The 19,232-nt window shown below is 33.4% G+C and overlaps 1 long non-coding RNA gene across 1 annotated transcript; it reads left to right on the top strand.

Annotated features, from left to right (window-relative positions):
• Nucleotides 1-600: 600 nt before the first annotated feature.
• On the top strand, nt 601-1,142 carry LOC129948180 (uncharacterized). The gene is made up of 2 exons (XR_008781840.1): nt 601-770; nt 844-1,142. It is a non-coding gene; the product is annotated as an uncharacterized LOC129948180 (long non-coding RNA).
• The last annotated feature ends 18,090 nt before the right edge of the window (nt 1,143-19,232 follow it).

The following is a 19,232-nucleotide window of genomic DNA, read 5'->3' as shown; positions in this document are numbered from 1 at the left end:
GTGTGGTTTTCGAATCAAGCTTATGATAAATTATTGAGCAGCGCACACGCCAAAACCCACAATTCTTGATCTTAGCAGAATAGCATAAAGCATCGCAACCGCAAATTTCACATGCAACTAAAATGTCATAATAAAGTGATGGAGTTGAAGACCGACTATCAATAACTGTCATAATTAAATCTATAATATTACCACCTCATAAATTCTTTTGAACTTCCTTTCAATGGAACCGATTGTATGTAGGTCGAATTTTGGTGTGTCCACAAAATTGATCTTAATCAAAAATTCATGCTAATTATGCCCTGGGCCGAAGACGATTGATCAAGCATCACTTTTTGACTATTGGCTAAACTAACATACAAAATTATGAATACATGATTAGAAATCATTAAAACAATTAGCATATACAATTTTTTTATCTTTTTTTTTGCAAACTACTTAATTGTTTATTTCATCCAACTAAAGCTTCAACTTCATACATTTAAATCCACTACATCAAAATATATTTATTTATGCATATGTATATGTATGTTGACATTATTTCATTCATAATAATATATACAACTAAAATAAATTCAGACTCAAAGTTTGAAGATACATTCCTAAAATCATTTGCTTAATTTGAGGGTTAATGAACATTTGAAGCAAAGTTCAGTATAAATAGTTTCCAAATCGACGATTTAGACAACAGACACTCATTTGCCTTTGGTCAATTCAGTTCAATCTCAAAACAACACAAACCTCTATTCACAATGAAGTTCATCTTGGTTGTAAGTTATTTAATTTTATTTGTTGTAAAATCAAAATGGAAAATTAATATTTTTTTTCTTGTAATATTTTTAGACCCTTTTGGTTTGCTTTGCTGTTATGTTGGCAGTAGTATCAGCTGCTCCATCTGAAGAAGGAATTTTCGGGGATTTGCCCGACAGTGATATCTACAATCCACAGGAACCAAATGAATCATTGAAATTGTTGCTGTTGAAGAAACTCAAGCTTAAGCTGTTGAAGGGTTAGGTTGTGAATACCAAACACCATAAAATTGGATTTTAATTTAGAAAAGACTTCATTTTGTTACATCAAAATGCATTAGTGTTAAGTTGTTGTTTTTGTTAGTAGAAATAAAAAAAAGCTGTTTAAAAAAATTTGTTTGGTTTTATATATATTTTATTTATTCTTATTTTTTTTAAATGGGGTAAAGGATGTTTGTACGTAACTCATTACAAGTGCTTCGTTTTTTAATTTTACTGATGAAGATTTAAGAAAATTAAGGTAATAACTTTCTTAGATCAAATGGGAATAATCATCAAAATCAACCTTAAAAATTAAAAAAGAAGATTCTAGGATGCGATCCACGCTGAAGACTTTTTGACCATTCGTGCCCGCTTTTGATATTTTTAAAAGTTTTACAAATTATCAATTACAACATTTTAAGATAAAAAATATTTGAAATCAATATCCTTTTGTGCTCTGAAGATACTTCAGTAAAAAACCATTTTAAAAAAAATTGTTAATTGGACACAATATTTACCATAATATAAGATTGATTTTAATATCAGTTTTTTTGCGACATATTATGGTCAAAACTTTATTTTTACCTATTTTTTGAAAGTTTTTATTTCAAGTGGATTTTTCTAAGAAAATTGCTTTATTTTCAGATCAATACTTTTAGAATAATAAAATAGAAAAAAATACCTTTGATGTTAATGCCTTCATTTATTCTCGAGACATCAATGTTAAAAACAATGGCGCAAAACTTAAAACGATTTAGTAAAATTTTAAGGCCATTTTTAGCAATTTACTAAGCTTGAAAGAAGATTTAAATAAATAAATAAATTAGGTGGTGCAACAGTCCATGAGGAACCAGGGCCTAGTGACTTACAACTTTCAACCATTCCTGTGTGTGAGTAATGTTGTCAGAGATGGAAGGGACCTACAGTTTATATGCCGAATCCGAACGTCTAATTTGAGAAGGCACTTTTTTTTCATGACAAGAATTACTCTTGGAGGATTTGTCAATTCCTCGAAAGAGGCAGTTCCCATGAAGAAAGTTAGGTGACACAGGCAGGGATTGAACCCAAGATCCTTTGCATGACAGTCCAACGCACTAACCAACACGCACGGAAAGGCTACTTTAACTTTTAGCAATTTGCTTTGTCCATGTGCCATCCGTACAATTATTCTTATAACAGCAGTTAATGGAATGGTGCAGTCTACAGCTAAAAATTCCAATTAACAGTTCTTTTAAATACCTTGTTTATTTCACGAACCGTAACTTTTAAGAAATGTTTGGAAGCTCCGTTTTTAATAAAAGTTTATTAGAAATTTACTAGTAAGCAAAACGAAAAGAAAGGATTAACATTTTGGAGTCGCTTCGCTAAATATTTAGCTGATTGCTAATTAGAAATTTGTTAAACCCTTAATTATAGATTGTTTAAAATGTTGCGGAAATGTTTATTATAAATAAAATTAGTTTGAAGCCAATATTTTTAATCGTTTTTATATTTATAGGTTTTTATTTAAACAAAAAAAACTTTTAATTCGATTCTTCTAAATTTTATAGCAAATGTTAAAAATATTATTCTCTGATGCATGAAATTATTTTGAAAGTTATTATTTTTATTTGCAAAATATTTTAGGTAACAAATAATTTTGTTTAGTTTTTTCTGATTTAGAAAAAAATCAGTTTTTTTTATAATTCATGCCAAAGTGATATCAAATCACAATATAAATATAAATTGAAGTCGTTAACTTTAATGCTTTTTGAAATATTGGGCTAAATTAAAATGTTCACCTTTTTTTTTGTCAAATTGCTATTGAAAAAAAAACACTTTCTTTTTACATCTTACTATTAAAAGTCGATATCTCCACCGGTTTTAGAGAAGAAAGGTATCACGGACATACGTTCAAACGCACATACAGAGTTCTAAATAAAAACCTGTAATTTAGATTCTAGGGACCTTGAAACGTCGAAAACAATGTACAATAACTTGCTATGAGATATTAATAATACTGTTTTTGGTAATCTTTTGCTCACACGAATCCTCTTTGTTGGACATCTAAAAATCAAATGAACTAATCAATAGAAGTTATACTGAGGTATTAAAAAATTGACTAAGTATTTTATAATTTGATCTAAGAAAAAATTACACAAAAACAAGCCTCCTAATTAAAATTCGAAGACTTTTTCTTTACATTTTTAAAAAGAACTTTAATGAAGCAAACTTACATAAACGTGTAAGACGAATGTCACCAAATTCAACACTAATGCAAAACAAGAAAATTTAAAGGGCTTGACTAAAAATTTCAAAGAATTGTATTTTAAATATTTAAATTGATTTTCTTTTCATTCACTGTTTGTTTTCAAAAAAAAAAAATATTTAAGTTTGTTATTTCATTAATAAATCAGGCTATACCAATGGGGTAAAAAAAATTGTGATGGATTTTTAGAAACTGTATATTTCCAAAAATTCCTTTTTTTTCGAAATGAAATTTTTCAATTTTGCTGACTCAAAGCGTAAAAGTATCCGATGTACTTTAAATTAAAACTCAGTACTCTTAAACATAACTGATTATCCATTTTCAAAAGTAAAGAGCTGGACATCTGTCAAAGTTAGTTCTTAAAACAAATTTTTTGCCAGTTGCAAGTCTGACATTTACGAAATTGGATCGCTTAACTATCTCACAACGCATAAAAATTGTTAAAAAATAAATAAATAAATAGCGCAATAGTCTGTTCAGATCTAGGGCCTAGTGACTTACAACTTTCAAACATTCCTCTATGCGAGTGATAATATCAGGAATGGAGGGGACCTACAGTTTTTAGCTGAATCCTAACGGCCAATTTGAGTAAGCACTTTCATGACAATAATTACTCTTGGAGCAAATTGTCAATTCCTCGCAAGATGCAGTACCCGTAAGAAACTTGAGATGGCACATGCAGCCAGGTGATCATTCACAACTCGTAGAAAAGTCGAATAGGTGCTTGAACAACACGCGAGGCGTGGACAGCGATCTTTCGAACACAATTTTCTTCAGCGACGAAGCACTTTTCTCACTCGGTTGGTATGTTAATACATAAATATAATTGTCATATTTTGGGTTCTTTAGTTCGGAGGTTTGATTGGACCTTACTTCTTCGAAAACGACTGTTTTCTGACTTTTTTTGCTTGCTTAGATGAATATACTTGGAGAATATGTGGTTTGAACAAGATGGTGCCAAATACCACACAACTCAAACGCATATGGCTTTATTGCAAGGGACATTTCCTGCCCGCGTAATTCCTCGTCGTTGTGATATCAACTGGCAACCAAGATCATGCAATTTGACACAGCTGGAATTTTGTTCGTGGCCCAAGACCGTATTTATGAAGGTAATTCTTTTACTTTCGAGCGCTTAAAACCAACAATCATCAAGTTATGGCTGAGATAACGCCATAACCTCAAAAGAGTCGATGCTTGCAACAGTTCGCATGGTGGTAATTTAAATAATGTAGTCTTTCATACAATGTAAACTAAGCTTTATAAATAAAAAGCAATATTAAATTCTCCGTAAATTAGCAAATCATTCACTACTGCTTCCTTCATCGAAGATCAAATTTAGACAGAGTATCAACTTCTCGTGAAATTGATGCTTTGTCTGATTCCATCCAAAGAATTGTTTCGTCCTTTCCTCGCACTGAAATCGTTGTTATGGGCGATTTCAATGTAAACAATTCTTCATGGCTTCAACATTCAGGCCAGACAACACCCGATGGAGTGTGTGCAGAAATCTTCGCTGAGTTGAACCACCTAACTAAGCTAGTCAACGAGCCCACGCGAATATCGGACGTTGAAGATCGAGCAGAAAACACTCTTGACTTGTTTCTTACCTTTCCTTTAGGCACATCTGACCATTGTGTAATATCAGCAAATTTCTCGTGTCAAAACTGTTCAGTTAAAGAAAGAGCTCCTAAGAGAACCGTTTGGCAGCCAACCGTACTGAGGAAAGCCGGAAAAAGGTTCAAACAAGCCAGGAAGGCCTGCAACGCCTATATTCGACGGACCAAATTTTTACATGACCAAAAGTTAAGGCAAAAAATACTGCAATGTCCCAAAGGCAGTACAAATTTTTGGTCATTTGTAAAAAACATGAGGAATTCTTCCTCTTCTTCGGTTCCTACGCTCGTTGTCAATGACACTCCTTTTGTTAGCTCCTAAGAGAAAGCTAATCTCTTTGCTAGGCAGTTCGTCGCCAATTCTACGCTGCCAGTGAGTGTCATGACTCCGCCTGTACTTGAGCGAGTAAGTGATTCTATGGGACCAATCTTTTTTCGCACTCGTACTGTGGTAAGAGTCCTAACAGATCTAAACACACATAAATCCGCTGGTCCGGATGGTATTCCCGCTATTGTTCTAAAGAGGTGTTCTTCAACGCTGGCAAAACACCTGCGTAAGCTTTTTCATCTGTCCTAATCCTCAGGTCTCGTTCCGAACGGATGGAAAACGGCATTTGTCCAGCCGATTCCCAAAAAAGGCGAATCTTCCTCACTCTCTAACTACCAACCGATTGCACTTACGTCCCTTCTTTAAAAGGTCATGGAAACGCTGATTAATTATCAGCTCAAGAAATATCTTGAAAATCGAAATGTTCTTAATGACCGACAATACGGCTTTCGTAGCAATAGGTCCACTGGTGATCTCATTCATGGTTAATCTCACCGAACAGTGGAGCAAGTCATTACATCGCTTTGGAGAAAGTAAGATTATTGCACTGGATATTTCAAAAGCATTTGGTAGGGTTTGGCATCAGGCTCTCTTATCGAAAATGCGTGCATTCGGTTTTCATGAATCCCTGCTTCATTGGATTAGTAATTACCTTTCGAATAGTTCAATGCAAGTTGTATTGGATGGATTCAAGTCTGAAAACCACAAAATAAATGCTGGTGTGCCCCAGGGCTCTGTTTTATCTCCAACACTCTTTCTCATTTTTATTAATGATCTTCTGTCTGCAACATCTAATGCTATACATTGTTTCGCTGACGATAGACTCTTAGCTTCTATATTCGTTTTCAGATTTACACCCCTCTTCTTCGGATGTGGAACTGCAACGACAAAATATAATAAGTTCATTAAATTCCGACCTAAACAGCATTGTACAATGGGGAATAAGAAACCGCGTGGAATTTAATGCTTCGAAAACGCAATGCTGTCTTGTATCGTTAAAGCGAATGCCATTATCCATAACTGGCACTTGCATCGAGGAGACTGAACATACCGATATTCTTGGTATATGTATAACCAACCACCTTTTGTGGAATGATCACATACGCGATGTCGACAAAAATGCCGCAAGGTGTTTGGGTTTCCTCAGGCGATGCAAGAAATATTTCACCCCTTCTGATCTGGCTATTATCTACAAGACTTACATACGTCTAAAGCTTGAGTATAACTCCCATCTCTGGGCTGGTGCTCCTGCAACTTACTTAAGCCTCTTGGATAGTATTGAACGTAGAGCATTTAAATTTATAGATGATAATATCATCATAAGTTCATTTACTTCGCTTGAACATCGCCGTAAGGTCTCTTGTCTGACCCTTTTTTACCATTATTTTAACGGCTTATGCTCTAGTGGAATAGCCAGTTGCATTGATACCCTTAAACACTTCAACCGTAATACTCGCGCTTCTAAGAATGCTCATCAGTATACCCTCGAGCCCAACTTCGGCCGTACTGTCAAATACAGAGATTCGTTCTTTAACCGTACTACGCGAATGTGGAATGCCTTACCACACTCTGTCTTTCCTAGTCATTGCAATATTCAGGAATTCAAAACCAATGTGCACCGACATCTCCTTTTAAATCCTCTTCCTAGTGCTCACACTGTGCCTTTGCATAATAAGGGTAGTAATATCCCCTTGAGTGTGGGTTTATTATAAAAAAAAAAAATATTTTATATGTGTTTTATTTACGTTTACTTTTGAAACCGCAAAATAGATAACCGAGTCTATTCTTTTTATTTTTGTCTCAGTTCATGTTTAAAATTATGAAGATATGCTTAAAAGTTCTGGTTACAAAACAAAATTATTCTATTATGGAGTTTAAAATAGTAGTGATAAAACCTACTTTGTTCCCGATCTGTTTACTACGCTTTAAGTAGAAATAGCACATGAATAACAAAATGTCTCTTAACGAACTTTTCAAGTTGAATAGGCATCTTATCTTTTTAAGTAAGTTAAAAGTCAAAAGTGCTGCACTTCTGCAAAGAAACAGTAGATCACTGGGTCGTAGAGCATTTTTAACCCGAACTACTGATTCATTCATTCATTTATTTAAAAAAAAAAAACGTTATGCATATCATGTCAAATAGAACGAGTTGATGTTGAAAGTCTGACGAGATGATTGACAAATTTATTTGGCATAATTTTCCAGAAATTGCTGTCCAAACAATGCACAGCTTATATTCTCATAAATATTTATATGAAAACATTGATGCAAGTTTGCCATATTCATATGTACATAATTTTATGATTAACATTTTTAATATATTGATGACTCTGTGAACAAGTTTTGGAAATCTTTAAAACCAAAATACAGTCAAACTGACACCATGCCCCCTTGGGCAGTTTATAACTTTAAATTCTTCACACATCAGTTAAACGTTTCTGTTAATGAATTGTTATAACTTGTTTAAGTAAAAAAGATTAAAAACATAAACGTCAATTATTTATGTAGGTATCAGCGCTTTTGTTTCGGTGCTGAATGCTTAGGTATACAAAACGGGGAGAGATAACAATAGTTTATAGCTTTTTGGATTGTTAATCCGGAAGAAGAAATACTAAAGGTATCAATATGATCAACCAACGCAACGCTTTAAAAAGCTTTAATAAATCTTTGAAGTTTGTGCATACCAACTTTGGTATTAGTCAAATTTGATTCTATTTCACAATTGAAATTTTGATTGTGAGATTGTTTGAGTATTTTTAGCAATTTTTTAGTTCAAATATCGAAGAAGTATAAATAATAGTAGTACCCGTGACGTGATGGTTAATGCGTTGGACTGTCGTGCCTTGGGTTCGATCCCTGCCTATTAAATGTAAAGTTTTTTCACGGGTACCGCCTCTTGCGAGGAATTGACAAATTCTCCAAGAGTAATTCTTGTCATGAAAAGTGCTTTCTCAAATTAGCCGTTCGGATTCGGCTTAAAACTGTAGGACCCCTCCATCCCTGACAACAGTACTCGCACACAGGAATTGTTGAGAGTTGTAAGTTACTAGGCCCTAGTTCTCAACGGACTGTTGTGCCACCCAATTTATAATTTATGTATAAATAATAGTCCATTTTGTATTTGGTCGAAAGATTTGAACAAAAATGTCAATATTCTGTAAATTGCCCACGATGTTTTATCAAAATGTCACTAAAACGTTCTTGCTGTGGCTATTTTTCGCCCTTGAACCTTGTATAGGTTATTCCATCTCTAGTCTCGAATTTTATTTATAAATAAGCTCCTAAGGATAAAAGGCGTTGTGAAGTCGTTGATGTAAATTTACTTGATCGCTAAAACAAGTTTGTAAAGAAAGCTGTGTAAATATTGCAGTCAACTTACTACAATTCAACTTATAATTCTGTTTAAATTATTAAATTACAAGTTGACTGTAAATATAATTGATCCAATTAAGTGTTAGAACTCAGATTTTTAAGATATATAAAATCCTTAGGACTTTAAATGGTTGTACTAAATTGTCACCTTTTCGCATACATATAAATACAAGTTTCTTTTAAGAAAGTTGTCCGTTGAATTATGCTAAAATGCATAAATGCTACAACTTATTCTTAAAAGAATTGATAAACAGGATTTGGATATCAAACTGCTAAGCGAAAAAGTCGCTCCTAAAAAACAATGATGGACAGAACACTTAAAATCGCTACATGGAATGCAAACGGTCTTATACAGGTTAGGTTAGATTAGGTTATAGTGGCTGTCCAGTGTCAACGGTCTTATACAACATTCATGCGAATTAAAAATGTTTTTAGATCTAGAACATATCGATATTTGCCTGGTGTCCGAAACTCATTTCTCCATGGGCAAAGTCTAGATAATGTAATACAAAACTATTCATGTTACCACGCTCCACATCCAGCTGACAAGGCAAGATGTGGATCGGCGATTCTTATAAAAGAAAGCTTAAAACATTATGAAGTAGCCAAGTTTACTAATGAAAAAAATGCAAGTAACAACTGTTAGTATTGGTATGAAAAAGAAAGAGTTTAAGATAGCACCTATATACTGCCCACCAAGGTGCTCCCCGACAGAAGATGACTATACAGATCTATTTAATCTTCTTGGGCATAACTTTCTTGTTGGCGGCGACTTCAATGCGAAACATACCCATTGGGGTTCAAGGCTTATATTAACAAAACGCAAGACTTTTCCAAGCAGGCCGTAAATACAATTGCCAATTCTATTCCTCCAGGTCGCCAACTTACTGGCCTTTCGATACTAACAAAATACCAGACGTTATTGACTTTTTCGTAGCTAAAGGAATCAAACGAAATCACATTAGTGTCGAAGGTAGTTATGACCTGTCATCAGATCATACTCCAGTGATTCTATCACTAAGCTTGTAAATAAGAAAACAAACAGGAATGATTTTAAAGAAAGACTTTTAAGTTTTATAAATTTAAGATCTCCGATGGATACAATCGAGTAAATTGACCATGAAGTGGAACAATTTATTCCTGATGTGCAACAGGCCGCTGAAGAAAGTACTCTCACATTTTCTAATAGAAGACAAAATGAAATAAAATATCCTTTAGAGATAAGAGAGTTGATAATAGAGAAAAGAAGAGCTCGAAGAAAATGGTAAAATACTAGATTTCCAGATGATAAAACAACGTTTAACCGTATAAGCAACAATCTTAAAAAACAAATTAACTAATTCAAAAATGATTCACTCAGTACATTCCTAAGGAATTTAACGACTGATGCTTCAACCGATTTTTCGCTATGGAAAGCAGCCAAGCCCCTGAAAAGACCGCAGTTACAAAACTCGCCCTTGAAATCTCAAGATGGGAAATAGATCGGTAACCCGAAAGAAAAAGCTTACCTTTTCGCTGAACATCTTGCGAATGTTTTTAAGCCATACTCATCAAACGCGGCTGAAAATAACTTACAGTTTGTTGATAAGATAGATGAAAGTGAAATACCAAATGTAAGATTAAAGAAATAAAAAGTATGTGTTTACATCAACTACCAAATAAAAAATCACTAGGTTACGATCTAATTACTGCTCAGGTTATAAAAGAAATGCTATTAAAAGCCTTCATAAAACTCATACATAGAACATATAATAAATGCATGCCTTAAGCACCGGTATGTCCCGCACCATTGGAAAATTGCTGAAGTAATTGTCATACCAAAGCAAGGTAAACCACCTACAGAAGTGACGGCTTACAGAACAATATCGCTTATACCAATTTTGGCAAAAGTTTTTAAAAAACTGAAGGTTAATCCCAAACCATCAGTTTGGCTTTAGAAATAAACATTCCACGATAGACCAAGTTCGTAGAATATCGGATGTAATAGAAAAAGCATTAGAAGAAAAACAAGTATGTTCAGCTATTGTCTTAGATGTTGCTCAAGCTTTTGACAAGGATTGGCATGAGGGACTTGAGTACAAACTGAAATATTAAAATCGTACATCTCAGACCGATTGTTTAGAGTAAGGTACGATCAAGATTACTCGGAATTGAAGAAAATAGAAGCCGGTGTACCACAAGGCAGTGTCCTAGGTCCTACCCTGTATTTACTATACACAAGGGATATTCCAGTTGGTAATCACACCATAATGGCTACTTTTGAAGATGAAGCTTAAGTGGAAAGAGCACATCAAAAAGAAAAGAGAAGAACTAAACTTGAAATATAGAAAAATGTACTGGTTGCTTGGTAACAACTCTGATTTATCAATCCAAAACAAAATAATGCTGCATAATCAAGTACTAAAGCCTGTTTGGACCTATGGAATCCAATTATGGGGCTGTACAAAGAAAACAAATACCGAAATCATCCAAATATTCCAAAACAAAGTCCTTCGTGGAATAGTTAATGCACCTTGGTACATAAGAAATACCGATCTACATCGTGACTTACAAATAGAAATGGTTACAGAAGTTGTTAAAAAATACGCTGTATCGCACAACCAGAGACTGCAAAGTCATACTAATTCTGAAATGAAGTCCGTCTTGAATATAAGAAACCATGTTCGGAGATTAAGAAGAACCAAGCCTCATGAGCTCATGGTCTAAAAAAGTTGAATTATTCTTAAAAATTTTTAAATTTTCATATCAAGAAATAGTTCAGCTTGAAAATCTAGTTTTGTTAAATAGATTTTTAGTCGAAAACAAATTTTTACCAATTTTAGTACCATTTTTTAAAATTTTTATAAATTGGATGAATAAAATTTATTTGAGAGATATCAAGAACCGAACATCAATTTGCACCAAATTTGCTTACTATTTTTTGTAGGTTTTTTTTTTATGAAAAAACGGACTGTTGGATATTTATAAAAAAAAAACTACTGAATATGGAAAACAATATTTTTTATTTGAAATTTTTTTTTCGTAAAATTTTCGCGGTGCCAATTTTGTTTCAGTTTTTTTAATTAATAAAAAAAAATGCTTAATTGGATTTTTTTTTCAAAAAATATATTTGGCAGGTATCACGTTACAATTTATTGAATAAAATTTAATTCAAGTCTTTAGCGTTTTTGGTTCGCGCGATATTTAGGGTTAACCAAAAATGTCACCTTTTGGTATGGTAAAAAAAAATACCCGCCCAATTTTCTTGAGACCCTTTCTGCATAACAAAATTTATTTAAAGTTGATATATCTACTGGTTCTTGAGCATACAGACGTACGGATGTACGAACGTACGTACACACCCACGCACAGATATATTTCTAAAAATCTTTTATTTTGACTCTAGGGACCTTGAAACGTCGATAAATGTCAAAATTTTCAATTCGACCCATTCCAACAATTTCCTATGGAAAGTTTAAAAATAAATAAATAGAAAAATGTTTTCTTTATTAATAAAAGCCAAATTAAGAAAAATAATTTAAGAGTAAATTTAATAAAAATCTATTGGTTCGTTTTTGAGAAACTTCGAATTTGTATGAACAGATCATTTTCATGATTGCTTTTTCGGTTCTAAAGATAGAACAAGCTCTAAAAACAAACTTTGTTTCTTAAATAGGAATCCCCTGAGATCTTCCTGCATTCTTTTGCGTGAAATGTTGTGGTTTTGAGATCCAAATTGAGATGAAATTCGTTGATTGAGTGAGACTCATGTTTACAAATGTAACGAGCTTTTATGAACACACTTTGCCCCATCAGGTGCAGGTGCTTCGTTTAGACCAAACGAAACTCCTGTATGGACTATACGTTACTCACTTAATAAGTTATTCATATTTTCGAAAAATATTTCCAAGATAATTTCACTTCTTGCCAAGATTTCTATGGAAAACAGCTGCCCCTATCAAAATAACCTATGATTTAAAAGTAGTACCCGTGGCATGATGGTTTGTGCGTTAGTTAGAGGGCCGAAAGGCATTAGAATTAAGCGTTATTGTTTAACTTAGAGTTACCTTACGGGACCAGTAAGTTATTTGTAAGTTATGGATAATTAGGCTAGTTTTATGAATTTGTGAAGTGCATTAGACTGTCATGCCAGAGGCCTTGGGTTCGATCCCTACCTATGTCATCAAAAGTTTTTTTTTTCGCTGGTATTGCCTCTTGCGAGGAATTGACAAATTCTCCAAGAGTAATTCTTGTCGTGCTTTCTCAAATTACCCGTTCGGGTTCGGCTGTAAACTGTAGGTCCCCTTAATCCATGACAACAGTACTCGCACACAGGAATGGTTGAGAATTGTACGTCACTAGGCCCTAGTTCTCAACGCGCTATCCTTTTTTTTTTAATTAAAAAGTAAACCACTAGATGGCCCACTCTGTAAACAGAGTTTCAAAGTTTTGGACAGCAATGCTAAAAATATTAAAGTAAACAAAAACAAGACATTTTTTTCTGTTTCTTTTTTTTTTATTTGTGTAAATTCATTATCCTATAATATCTATTTATAATCTATGTTCAATTTGGTTAAGGTGTCAGTTTTATGTTTGAAGTTACAATATTTTTTTGTTTGCATCAATCAACCCAAAAGCTTCAGCTTAAGTTTCTTCAACAGCAATAATTTTAAGATAGAGTTTGGTTCTTGAGGATTGGTAACATCACTTCCAGGCAATTCACCCAAAATTCCTTCATCAGATGGGACAGCTGATACCACAGCTAATACAACAACCAAGCACATCAAAAGTTTCTGTAATATTAAAAAAATATAATTAATTAATTATTCATTTATTAATATGAAAATAATAAACATACCATTAAAGTGAATTTCATTTTGAAAAGAGAATTATTCAATTGAGTTCTTCTTCTAAATAAGTTCAAATCTAACCAAGCTGACGTAAGTCCAATGATTAAATGTGATTTGATAATCATTCTGGTGCTTATTTATATTAAAATGTTTTTGATGTTTTTTTTTCAATTCAATAACACTTGAATCCAGAGATCAACATCAAGAATTTTAAATATCATTCAAAGGCGATGATGAACTCTTTTGCTATTTGGGCATTATTACTTCCGACATTATAAATTTGTGTCTATTTGTTTTTATAATTATTATTATTGATTATTGTGTGGGTTTGACTTTGTTTTTGGGCTCTTAAGCTTCTATTTACATTTTTAAACAAAAAACAAAATATCTAATATTAACTACAGAAATAATTATGATAATTTGTTGTTTATTTTGGTTTTTTGAAAAAAAAACTTATATATTAGTTTTACATCTTTACACAAGGTTGTAAGTCAAATAATTTAATAAATTAATAAACTACAATTAAGAATACAGCTCAAGGTTACATTGATATAGATAAATGACATTCTTTTGTTCTAACAGAGGTAATCACAGCTCATCAGAGTGCCCTTTGAAAAATTCATTAAAAATGCCTTGGAGCTTAAGTGATGATTATTTAGAATTTGTCAATTTTAAATTACATTAAACATTTTTGAAAATCGTTTTTGTAAAATTTAAAATTTACTTAAAGAAAAAAATATTTTTCCATCAGTTTCCTGAAAAAAGACGTGACTTAGGAAATTGTTTGGAGTAATTCCATGATGAAGAAAGGAGAGCCTTAAGTCTTGTCTTCTCAAAGAATTAAATACTAAATTTTTTTCTAAAGTAACAAAGTCAGAAACTTAACATGTTAAACGTTATAACCTCTTAATTAATTGATTAATTGTGGCTTAGCAAAAAAATGATACCACAAACCACAAAAATCACTTATGCAATTCACACCTTGAATTTATTTAGTTTTTTTGTTAACTTAATTATTATCGGAAATTAATATCTTGTTTGAATAAGTTCGACCAAATAAGAGATTATGTTAATTGAATTTGAATGCACACGATTTTGAAAACTCACGAGAGTTAAGTTAATTGATTAATTAGAAAATCGAGTCATTATGACAATTTGTTGTTACAAATTTCTAATCAAATGTCAACAAACTGATTGGAAAATTTTAATTGGCAATAATTGTGTGTATTTGAATAATTTTAAATCAATTTAAAATTAATTGATTTAGAACATATTTATGTACATACTTGATTATTTTTTAGGTCTTGTTTTATATTCAATTCATGAATGAAAAGAAAACAATTTTTATTCGCATAAATGTTTTTTATTTTATGTTGTTTCAAGGTCAATTTTTGGTAGAAAGAGATTTGTAATATTATTTGTTTTGCAAAGGGTGTTTTGTTAGACATGTGGTTTGACAAAAAGAACTATAATGCATACATTTAATGTTCAAAATCAAATGGGGTGGCACAACAGTCCGTTGTAAACCAGAGCTTAGTGACTAACAACTCTTAACCATTCCTGTGTGCGAGTACTGTTATCAGGAATGGAAGGGACCTACAATTTAAGGCCGAATCCGAACGGCTAGTTTGAGAAAGCACTTTTACATGACAAGAATTACTTTTGAAGGATTTGTCAATTCCTCGCAAGAGGCAGTACCAGCGAAAATTAATTTTTTTTTTAATTAAGGTGGCACAGGCAAGGATTGAACCCTGGACCCCTTGCATGACAGTCCAACACACTTTTTTTTTCAAATTCATTTTTATTTACTCAATCTTAAACCTATCTTAAAGCTAGACAAAAATTCATAAAACTAGCCTAATTATATATAACTTACAACTAACTTAATGGTCCCATACGGACACTCTAAGTTAAACTATAACTCTAACTACTAATGCCTTTCGGCCCTAAGATCTATTTTACTTCTATTTAAATTTTATTTATTTTGTATTTATTAGAAAATTATGAGAACAAACTAATATCAAGGTCCTTTTTTATTTTTACTTAAAAAACTACTTAAAATAAGGTCCTTAATATAAAACTTAAAGCTAACTTAAACTACATATTCTAACTATAAACTACTTAAAACTAGAACAACCACAGCAGCAAATCTAACGTTTTTTGTTTTTATATTTTATTGTCTTTTTTATGTTTTTTTTAATTTTTTTTTTTTTTAATATTTTTTTTATATTCCATATTTTTTTTTGTTTTTTTTTTTAAATTTTAATTTTTTTTTGTATTTTTTTTTTGTGTGCCACCATGCCTATTCTACTTAAAACTAAACCCTTAAACTATAAAACAAGTATGTAAGCCGGCCAAGGCTTAAAACCCCATCCCGACTACCCACTATCAAGTGCCGATTGAAGCCACTAAAACTGGTTCTCCTGCTTCACCCTATCAGTTCGGTCCCGTTCGGACACAGCCCTACTGAATCGAAGGAGCTCTGCTCCACCTTGTGCCATGACGTCCCGATTGTACAAGAGTCGCCTATCCACGGTTCTTCATCTGACGTGATAGATTAACGAAACTGCCAATCTATCCTGTATCAGACCGCATTTGTCTAAAAAGAGGAATGCCTCTGGTGGAATGAACGTGCACTTTCAAAATACTCGTCGTTCGGATAGAACGCCCCGAAAATTAAATTGTTGGTCAAAGACATAGCTCTTGCAATGTTACCTCGAACGAGTTTTATCACGAAATTGTCAATTCTGTTGATTCGAGCCCCGTTGTATAGGACCTCGTTGGAATAGTAATGCACGTAAGAAGATTCGGGTGTTCGATATAAGTCGGTACAGCGTCGTAAACACTGCCACTCGATCACCCGAATCTTCTCCATCTGGGAAGGGGCAACGTTGAACCATACAGGACAACCATAAACAATCATCGGCCGTTTAAGGGCCATGTAGCAAATTACCTTCACTCTGGGATCAAGTCGACTGCTGTAAAACAGCCGTTTTGTCAGAGTGAAGGCTCTCCTGGCTCTGGTCAGAGCAGCGTTTATATGTCTGTCTAAATATAAATACTAATCTAACTAGATACCGAGGTACTTCACTACACTTTTGCTCGCTAATGGCTGGCCGTGAAAATCAACGATGGTTAATTTGCTCCAATTCTTGCACTTATCCCTCGTAGCCCTAGCCAACGGAGTCCGGAACAGAATTGTCTCCCACTTCTGGACATTTATTTTCAGTTTCCAGTCGTCGCAATATCGCTGAATCTTGTCGAAATCACGCTACAAGAGAATTCTAAAAACCTCAACCTTTCGGGCCGTTCTGTACGCAATTAGATCGTCAGCGTACGCAATTGCCTTTGTAAGACTACCTATCAGATCGCTGGTGTAAATGCTGAAGAGAATCGGCGAATTCACCGCTCCCTGTTGATGACCATTTTTAATTGTGAATGTTGTGGTAGAAGTTATATTGCCACTTTTGACAACAAACTTTCTACCGTTAAGCATATCATAAAGTATATACAACAATGGCTTACTTATTCCAAGCCTGCTCAGTTTTAGGTAAAGACCCTCTAACCATACGGTGTCAAAGGCCTTTTCTAAATCAACCAGAACAGCACCTGTGCATTGTTGTTTTGATTTATTCCATTGGATATCAGAAACGAGTTTAGACGCAGCACGAATTGTGTCATGACCCGCCTTGAACCCGAACTGTGTTTTCGGAATTATTTTGTTGTCCGCAGCCCACTTAGTCAGAGCCCTATTAATGATTTTTTCGAAAACTTTGTTGATGCTCGGAAGAAAACTTTGCTGATGCTCGGAAGAAGACCGAAGATTTGACGGTTTGGAGTTGTTCTTTCCCTTTTTCGGGAGAGGATGAACCACAGCGGTCTTCTAATGCCCTGGATAATATGCATTATTCAGTGCATTGTTGAAGAGTGCGGTGTAAATGTCAATTGCTTCCGTCGGTAAATGTCTTAGTACAACGTTGGATATACGCTCAACCTTCGTCACTAACAAGGGACTTGGTCCCGTTTGCTCGGCGATTATGGCATTTGCCAAGGAATCGTCATTGAACCGCATGAAACCGCGGTTCTCAGATCGCTAATGTGTGATATCATTACGGAGGTAAAAGTGATTAAGTAGGGCTCTGTTTTGGAGGTCGTGGTTTGGGCGAATGCTAACATTCACCTTGTACACTTGCTGGAAAGCAGCTCCCACCGCCTCCACTTTTTCCTTCGGATCTTCAATTATGTAAAAGTCATCGTCAAAGATGGCTTCCTCTGGTTCTATTTGCGCTGTCCTGAGTACGTCTCTGTTCTCTTCAGTTCTTTGGAGTTTAAGACACGGAAGGTCATTATCGTTTTTTTTCCTAAATATCTTGTTGATTTTGGGGACCGGATCTTGCGGTCCCAGTACTTGTTAATTGATAGCCTGTAGTTCTCCTTAATCAACAGATTGACATTTTTTATTGACGATTTCAGTGTCCTAACCTCCAAGTCGCGTGGGTCTGTAAGTCGTCTGTGCAAGTTTTTGAGTCTTGTCAGTAAGCACTCTAAGTCTACGTAGTGCGTCAATTGTTGCGTTTCTGTAAGCGTCCATTTGGTCCCGTTCTTTGTACTTTGGGATTGTCCGTTCCATCGTTCGTTTTATTGTTTCGTCCATCTGTTGTAAGTGTTGGTCAATTTCTGTATTTGTCCAACGCACTACGTTTTCTACATTTTTTGAAAAGATATGCAAGTCGAAAATCAATTTTTACCAACTTTTATTAATTTGTTTTTTAGGTTTTTATTTTTTTGTAAAAAACTGTCATTTCGATTTTTTCAACATTTTTCAGAATGCTGAAAACAATATTTCTTATAAGATACAATAAGTTTGAAGCCTAAATTTCAAGTTTTTGAACAGATATTTGAATCGATATTCAATTTTTACCAACTTTGAGTAATGATTATATTAGATTTTAATTTTTTATATAAAAAAAAAACTGTCAATTCGATTTTTTTCAAAATTTTATCAGATGTCAAAAACATTATTTTTCGTTGCACAAAATTGTTTTGGAGATGAAATCATATTTTAGTAGTAAAATTTTGGAGGAGACAAATTTTTTTTTAGTTTTTTTGATTTAAAAAACAACCGTTGAATGGATTTTTTTCAAAAAATATATCTCTTTGATATCACGTTACAATATATTATATAAAATTTAATTCAATTCTCTAGCGTTTTTGGTTAGTAAGATATGTAGGGTTAACCAAAATTTTCACCTTTTTTTCAAATTGCTATCTTTCTGCCTTATTATCTGTATAACAAAATTTATTTGAAATCGATATCTCTTCTGGTTCTTGAGCTATGGAGGATGAAAAAAAAGTCGCGAAAGTACGGACGTATACGGACGTACGGATGACGAACGTACGTACACATGCACGCACAGACATCTTTCTAAAAATCTTTTATTTCGACTCTAGGGACCTTGAAACGTCGAGAAATGTCAAAATTTTCAAATTGACAAACCGGACCCATTACAATAACTTCCTATGGGAAGTTAAAAATATGGATCGCGGAAATCACGGACAAATCTCTTAATAAAACCCAGAACTCTATTTTCTTTTTTAACTATGAGGTTAATATGTTCATTAAATGTTAGTTTAGGATCTAAAACAACACCCAAGACCATAATCAAACATGTTACTAAAAACGATTGGAACTTTTTTGCGTGTACGACTCATGTTTCTACATTTGTCAACATTTAAAACAAGACGATTATTATTATCTAAATAATATTAAGTCTTGTTGCAAGAGAAGACAGCCAGAAGTAGAGTTAATTTTTTTTTTTAATTTTAATG

The sequence above is a fragment of the Eupeodes corollae genome, chromosome 2 (genome assembly GCF_945859685.1).
Source record: "Eupeodes corollae chromosome 2, idEupCoro1.1, whole genome shotgun sequence".
Classification (NCBI taxonomy): Eukaryota; Metazoa; Arthropoda; class Insecta; order Diptera; family Syrphidae; genus Eupeodes; species Eupeodes corollae.
The sequence above is the reverse complement of the archived record's forward strand: the minus strand, read 5'-3'. Positions and strand labels throughout refer to the sequence as shown.